Below are 8,172 nucleotides of genomic sequence, written 5' to 3'. Positions count from 1 at the left end.
CCCAAACTCCACGCCGACCACCACCCCGAGGCCTCGCGAGACTTGTTCAGACGCGGGCGCCATCTTGGCTTCTGCCGTCAGCGCCATCTTGGCTTTCGCCTCTTGTCCGATCCGATACTGTGGCCACTAGATGGCGCGCAGACAGCACGAGTGGATTCTTGAAACACGCTGGGGTTTCTGGTTTGGAGTCAGTTGGGGTTGCGATGGGACGGGGAAGATGAAGGATGGGGGAGCAGGAAGAGCAAAGACAAGAGATCACAACGACAACACTGAGTGTCGAGCCCAGGGGTCAGTTCCAGATTCATCCCTTGGGCCACGTTTTTCCAAGCCCAGCTCTCCCGGGGAACCTCATCCAGTAATGAGAGAGAAAGAGAGAGAGAGAGAGAGAGAGAGAGAGAGAGAGAGAGAGAGAGAGAGAGAGAGAGAGAAAGACTGTCTCACAAAAATCAGAAACCCGGTTCAGTCCATCTCAATGTCCCCAACCACATTGGTACAGCAAAGATTTCCCTATACACACACAGCTACAACCCAGTCAGCGCCTCACCCCAAGTCCGTTCCCACAATATGTGCCAAGAGACCTTTCCTCCACCCTTGTCTCTCCTGGATGTCCCTCCCTAGGCGGTATTGTCACAAAGTGTGGAAGGGCTCTCTCCCTCCTGTGTCACAGCAGCTGAGGCCAAGCTAGGCCGAAGCCAGGAGCCAGGAACAAGATGAAATCGGTGTTCCCATACGGCAAGGCCAGTGTGTCTGCTGACAGGCTGTTGAGCGTGTGTGCGGTGCCACAATGCCAGTATCCCCCACTGTCTTGCTTTCACTTTCTGTTCTCTAGTTTTATTTTTATTTATTTATTTGGCCTTGAGGTTGACTTATTTTCATTGGGAAGGCAGATTTGCAGAGAGAAGGAGAGACAGACGGACAGAAAGATTTCCATCCGCCGGTGCACTCCCCAAATGGCCACAACCACGGCCGGAGCTGACTGGATCCGATCCGAATCCAGGCGCTGGGAGTTTCTTCCAGGCCTCCCACACAGGTGCAGGGTCCCGTACACTTGGACCACCCTCCGCTGTTTTCCCAGGGCACAAACAGGGAGCTAGATCAGAAGTGGAGCCACAGGGACATGAAAGTGGAGGAAAAGCCAGTGAAGCTATTCTGCAGCGCCCTTGCGTCTGCCTGTCCTTCCTGTGAGCTCTTGCAAGACCCAAGAAGTTCCTCAGGGACAGAAAGGATGTGCCATGGAAACAGGTTAGGGATGTGAAAGGAGAGAGAGGAAAAGAGGGGGAGAGAGAGAGAGAGAGAGAGAGAGAGAGAGAGATTGAAATTGAGTTAGTGAGAATGTGACAACAATTCAGTCTTCTCTGTTCCCCATTTGCAGGTAAGGTCCAGATGAGGAAAAGGAGAAAGGGAGCAGCCAGGCTGGGATTGGGCCTCTTCACCTCTCTCTCTCTCTCTCTCTCTCTCTCTCTCTCTCTCTCTCTCTCTCATCCCAGGAGGGGGCATCACACAGCTTTCTCTTTCCAATTTGTGAGCAGAAGTGGTTGCACGCTGAGTGGTTCCTGGCCAGGATCCAGAACATGGAGGGAGAAGTAGGTGTCAGGTAAGGCCACCTGTGAGGCCTTCACGTCGGCATAGTGGCCTTTCATTCCCAATCCACCAGAGAAATCCTCGGGCAGGAAGGGCACAGGCCAGCCCATATGTCCTCCTGCTCTGCCGTCCTCAAGTCCCCTTGACTTGTCCGCAGAGCCGACCGCACACAACACCCACAACTCAGGCACAGGTGCCCCAGTCTCTCCCTCAGAGCACCCTTTCCCTTCAGTTCCGCAGAATAAGAGATGGTGAGCTGACCCTCCAACTCTTCCGCCTCCACACCCCACCCACCCACCCACCCACGGTCCATCAAAGACAAGGGGTTGGTTGGTTGGTTAGTTGGTTGGTTGGGTCCGGCCGGCATGTTAGCCTAGTGACTAAATCCTAAAGAAAAGAAAGATAGATGTGAACGCAGAGAAGAGCTGCCTTCCAAAACACACATATAATTAGCCAGGCCGGGTTGGGGCGCAAGCCAGGCTGGATTGAACTGTGAACTGGCTAGCACCCCACAGTTCGCAGGAGGGCTGGGGATGGACCAGGCCAGGCTAGGTTGCCGTACCCCAGCCCAATGGCGATAGCTGGGACTGGTGGTGGGCCATCTCAGATTGTGCCACAGCACCCACTGGCGCACGCAAGAACCGGGGGTGGTGCGGTGGGGGTGGTGGAGAGGGAGCGTGAGAACCGGAATCAAGTTAGGGCGCTGCACCCAGTCAGGCAAAAAGAGAGCCAAAATGGCTGGGCGGGTGGGTGGGTGCGTTGCGGGCGGGCGGGCGGGCGGGCGGGCGGGCCAGCCGGATTAGGCCACAACACCCAGCTGTCAGCAAAGCGCCGGGACTGCCTGGGTGAAAAAATTACATCAGGCAGGCCGGCCGGACCGCATTAGCCCCCAGACGGTCCCAAGATCTGGGGCTGGGAGCCCGCCAGCCTGCTAGGGGAACGCCAGGCAGGCAGGCAGGCAGGCAGGCAGGCAGGCAGGCACTCCTCCTGTCAGCTAGGCCGTAGCTCCCGTCGGAGAGCACGTTAAGGCCTGCCTGAACTAAAACAGCAAGCTACCCATAGATCATCAGGCCGTATGTGCCAAACATACAAGGCCTGGGCCAGAGATGTCGACAGCGTGCATCTCCCCGGACCAAACAAGAAGACGAGGGGAAGGCAAGAGTTGTTGCTTGGGCCAGGCGTGTGCGGTTGCCTAGTGGCTCCATTTCTCGGCCTGTACGTGCCGAGATCCCATACGGGTGCCGGTTCGAGTCCCAGCTGCCCCACTTCCGTCCAGCTCCCTGCCTGTGGCCTGGAAAAGCGGTCGAGGATGGCACAAAGCCTTCGGTATCGGCAGCCGCCTGTGTGGCGGAGACCGACCGGGAAGAAGCTCCCGGCTCCTGGTTTTGGTTCTGCTCAGCCCCGACCACTTGGGGAGGGAACCAGCCAGCGGGCAGGAGATATTTCTTTCTGTCTCTCCTTCTCTCAGCAACACCCCTCCCAACCACACACACACACACACACACACACACACACACACACCCCTCCCAACCACACACACACACACACACACTCACACACACAGACACGCGCACGCGCGCACAGGGTCCTCCTGACTGGCGTGTGGCTGCCGGCTCCACCTCAGGATCCTTCACCGTCCAACAATAAGAACCAGATTGGGTTGAAGAACAGTCAGGAAACACCACTGTTCCTGCTAGGACAGGAGGTGGACTGAACAGGGCTGGCTCATGGACCCACTGGTATGCGTGAAACCTGGCACTGGGAGAGTTTCTGATGGAGGAGCCTGGGCAACTCCTCTGGCAGGACACAGTCCCTGCAGGTAAGCGCAAGCAGCACAAATAGGAAACAGCCCAGAACAGGCTATGGAAATTATCCCACTGGTATACACATGGCATGGATTGGGGGCAAGACCAGGCTGAACCTGTTCACATCACCCGCTGGTGAGTCCGAGCGCCAGAACAGAGTGTGGGTCGAGCCAGGTTCGGTTGCGACACATACTAGTACACAATAAGGAATGCCAAGGTGAGGTGAGCCGTACCAGATGTGGTTGCAGCGCCCAAACAGCACATGTGATAGTCAGGGGGAGGAGGCAAAGCTGACAGGGGAATGTGGGCTCCCCTGCTGGACAACTACTTCCCGACTAGGCTGCAGCTCCAACCGGTCTGCGTGAGGACCGAATATGAAGCGGGCAGGATCGAACCGGACTACGACACCCGTCGGTTCACGAGGAAGACAGGCCTGGAAACAGAACGAACCCGGCAATCCCAACGACCAGCATGATCATAAGCCGATCGGTGTGACGGACGGTGTTGGACTGTGTACTAGCAGACTCGCGCAGGAATCAGGCCTGTGATCATCTCAGATGAAGTTTCTTTGGAGAGAGATCCCTCCAACTGAACTGCTGATCTTAGAACCCCAACCATGAAGAGACTGTCAGCCAGTGGATTCTGAATAGGGTTCATTGCGATTGGAACTGAGACATTGGCAGCAGTCTAGAACTGATGAACTATCAGAACTGTATGAGCAGGAGCCTCAGAGCGTGCCTCCCGTTGGGGATCTGGGATGGGTGGGAGGTTGGGTGGGGCTTTTCCCTTTTTTTTTTTTTTTTTTTTTCCCCTGACCCCAGATACAGGGTAAAATGATATTGATGTGGAAACAATGGTATTTCCCACTTTCACCCTGTAGCCCTTGACACTCTGTTCCCTAATCAACCAAGTAAGATTATTAAAAAATAATTTTTAAAAAAAGTATATCAGGTTTTACAATTTCATTAATTTTTATGAATGGGTAGTATTCTATAGTGTTTGTGTGCCACATTTTCTTTATTCTGTCACCCGCTGATGGGTATCTGTGTTGATCCCGTATCTGGCTATTGTGAATTGAGCTGTGATAGCTGTAAGGGTGCAAATAACTCTCTCATATGCATTTTCATTTGGATAAAATCATAGGGCTGCGACGCTGGTTCGTATGCAGACTTTTAGATACCATTTGTTTTTTATCCAATTGGGAAACATGAGATATTTTAATGAAATTATAACTGGATAAGAAATGAGTTTTATGAAGCATGGTGGCCACTTGGGGAGTGAACCAGCCAGCGGGCAGGAGATATTTCTTTCTGTCTCTCCTTCTCTCTCTATATATATCTGAGTTTCAATAAAAATAAAATGGATGGATGGATGGATGGATGGATGGATGGATGGATGGAGGAATTGTTTTTTCTGAACAGGCACCGACTGTGAGATGTAAGTAAGGCTCTGGACTGCTGTGTCCTGGTCGCTCGGTCCAACGCCGATCCAAGCAGAGAACCGGGCCTGGCACGGGGCACAGGCCTAGTATATTCCTGCAACCCCTCCCACCGCCCCTCCACCCCCGCCCCGCGCACCTGCACAAGGACAGGTAAGGGGTTCCTCTCTGTGTTTTGAGTAATCGGTTCAGCTAGATCGTTCTATTGAGAGGGAGGGATGCTTGATGTTGAGCAGTTCTGCTTGTTTGAGTGACAGAAGTACACGCACAGGTTAATAACACGCGTTCACATAGTTAAGGTGATGGATGGAAGAGTGAATCAATAATGCCGATGGAAAGGCCACATCAGAAGGGAGCCGTTCCTGAGAACCACTCATGGTCTGCCCCATGCGAGTCAGAAAGCAGCGGCCAGATCCCACTTTGCACTTCCAGAGCGAGCGAAGGGGAGTGACCGACTGTGGCTGACCTTTGCCCCAGTCGGAGAGGCAGATCCTTTCACTGACAAACGCCTGAGGGCAGGTATGGCTCTGGGTGGAGCGGAGAGAAAGTGAAGCCTTTGGCAGACAACGGGACTTTGAACCAACCATTTGCATTTCAATGAAGGCAATGAATGAGGCCTCTTGGAATTGAATGAGAGGTTGCGTCCCTCAAGCCAGTGGCTTCCAAAACGATGGCTGCTGCTTTCTTGGGGCACACCCCCCCACCCACACACACACAGAGGCTCATTCTGACGAGGAGGCGGGGTGCGGGTGCCCTGCCTGCCCCATGCTTCTCCTTACATGTCCCTGGACCCTGGACCCTGGCTCTGGCTCTAGCTCTGGCCTGGGAAAGGAGATGTGGATTGGGGAGGTGACTTGCAAGACGTACACACAAGACCCACCCACCATCAGTGAAACACAGCTTCTCTCCCTCCTTCCTTCCCTGGGGCTTGTGGGGGAGGGGAGGGTGGTATCAGGCAGGGAGGCACTTTTTGTTTTGGCTTGGCTTTTCTCCTCCTGGGTGTCACTGGTGCACCCCAGCGTATTCCATCACCAAGCCACTTTCCGATGTGTTTCGCTTCCCTCACAGTGGTTCATTAGCCAGCACCCACTGATAGGAGAGGACTGCTTTTTACTTGACAGCATCCTAGTGCAGGGATCAAAGGGGTCAGAGAAAGTAGAGAGAGCAAAGGAAAAAGGAAAAAGTTGGGTTGTTCGGGACTCCTTAAAGAAGAATTCATGTTGTGCCACCCACGTGTGCGAAGATTTGTCAAAGTCCCCCCCCCCATGCCCCTTTCCTCCTCCCCCCCCCCCCCCCCCCCCCGCTCAACCACCACCAAGCCATCACTCAGCAGGCTGGCTTCCAAGTAAATCAAATACATGCTTTAAGTGTTTGTTTTCTCTCACCTGACTCAGCACAATCGCACTCAGGGTTGCGGTGTAGCGACCAAATGTTGCCACCTGGTTGCCCAATTACTGCACCCTTAGGAATATTTAGTGGATTTCAACAACCTGGTGTTGAATGCCTTCTTTTTTTTCTCTCTCTCTCTCCACTCCACTGAAGGCAAAATAAGATTTCCACCACCACCACCACCACCACCACCACCACCCCAACAGTGTGGAACATTGAAGTGGGCAGAAAACTAGTTACATTTTCCTTTAATGTGAACACCACATTTTAAGACTCTTGTATTTATTCATTTGCAAGTCAATCATGGGAGAGAGAGAGAGGAAGAGAGAGAGAGAGAGATTTGTGAGCAAGTTTGTTTGGAGCGGGGAAGGGGGGAGCGGGTGTGTCAGAGGAGATGGGAGGAAAGAAGAGAGAGGAAGAGAGAGGAGAGAGGAAGAGAGAGGGGCAAGGACGAGCAAAAGAGCGAGCTCTTTGAAGAGATTCTTCCACCCACAAGTTCCTTCCCTTTTCTCTTTGTCGCTGTGTCCTTCCAATAAGCAGACATAGATGACACAGGATGGTGAAAGCTAGAGAGCGAGCGAGCGAGCCAAAAATGTGGAAACCGCGGTTCCACCAGCACCGTGACAACATTGCCGGTTTTTCTTTGTTTAAAAAAAAAAATGGAAAGAGAGAGAGAGAGAGAGAGAGAGAGGAATCTTCCACCACTTCACCAGTCAGTTCAGAACTTTTCCCCCCAAATGCAGGCCTAGAGAACTCAGAAGTTGGTGAACAGAAAGTATGGAATCCTGGTTCTCAGCGCTACACAACTCTGTTTAGGATACAAACAGGTTTTTCAACAGCTTTGGCCTCAAACCTGTGTGTGTGTGTGTGTGTGTGTGTGTGTGTGAGAGAGAGAGAGAGAGAGAGAGAGAGAGAGAGAGAGAGAGAGAACTAAGCGTTTCTGACAAAACGTGCGCAGAACCTCAACAGCAACAACTAAACCCATATGCCTCGGAGCCCCATCCAGAGGTGTTTACATGGCATTTTGACAAGATATTGAGCCAAAGCTCAGAGAGAGAATTGAGGAGAAAATAAATAAATAAATAAATGGTGAAATCACGAATGTAAATTCGAATGATCTGTATTCCGGGAGTGAGTGAGTGAGTGGAATTTACCGACACCATGTCAGGATAGACAATGTGTCCGGACAGACAACGATGGAGAGTGGTGGTGGTGGTGGTGGGGGGGGGGGGGGGAAGAGATGTCATTTCCAGTGTTTTCTAACCTAAGGGAAACTTGTAGGAAAAGTAGCATGCTCCGCACCACGGTCATGAGAGCCTTGTAGGCGCACGTGCTAAACTCCACACACATGATTTCCATCACCTTCGATTCAATGTGCACCTAGATCGAGGGGTTTCCCAGACACTAGAGCGCTCTTTGCAGACTCTGGGTTTGGTGGGCATGGTGGCACGACAGCGGCAGTGGCAGTGGCACTGAAGTCCAGGCCGCTCTAGGTAGGTCTGAAAAGACGTCCCTCTCTCCGTTCCAGCAGAAGCTGGCCCAAGGGCTTGGGACCCCGCCCACAGCACAGGCAGCCAGTGGTGGGTATCTACGTGTAGGTGGTCGTCTCGCCATCATGAGGTAGAGAAATCTCTGCCACGCCGTCCCTCCCTCCCTACAACCCCCCGTCCCGTCCCGCAAGGCTAACTAAGCAAGATCCCAGGCTACCAAGGAGAAGCAGGAGGGACTCTCCCCAGAGTCGGCCCGGGGTGAAGGGCAGTCCAGTCATGTGGTGGATGGGAGAGGGAAGAAGAGGGGTCCGGCATGGCTTGCTCTCAAAGCCGTCATTGGGCCAGTTGAGTCCCTAAAAGCACACCAAGCCACCCACCGCCATCCAGCCAGGCAGCCAGGCAGCCAGCCAGCCAGCCAGCCAGCCAGCATCCGCACACGCACCCACCCGGATGGCACACTGTTTTTGTA

The sequence above is a fragment of the Ochotona princeps genome, unplaced genomic scaffold (genome assembly GCF_030435755.1).
Source record: "Ochotona princeps isolate mOchPri1 unplaced genomic scaffold, mOchPri1.hap1 HAP1_SCAFFOLD_142, whole genome shotgun sequence".
NCBI classification, from domain to species: Eukaryota; Metazoa; Chordata; class Mammalia; order Lagomorpha; family Ochotonidae; genus Ochotona; species Ochotona princeps.
This window is presented reverse-complemented; position numbering follows the sequence as displayed.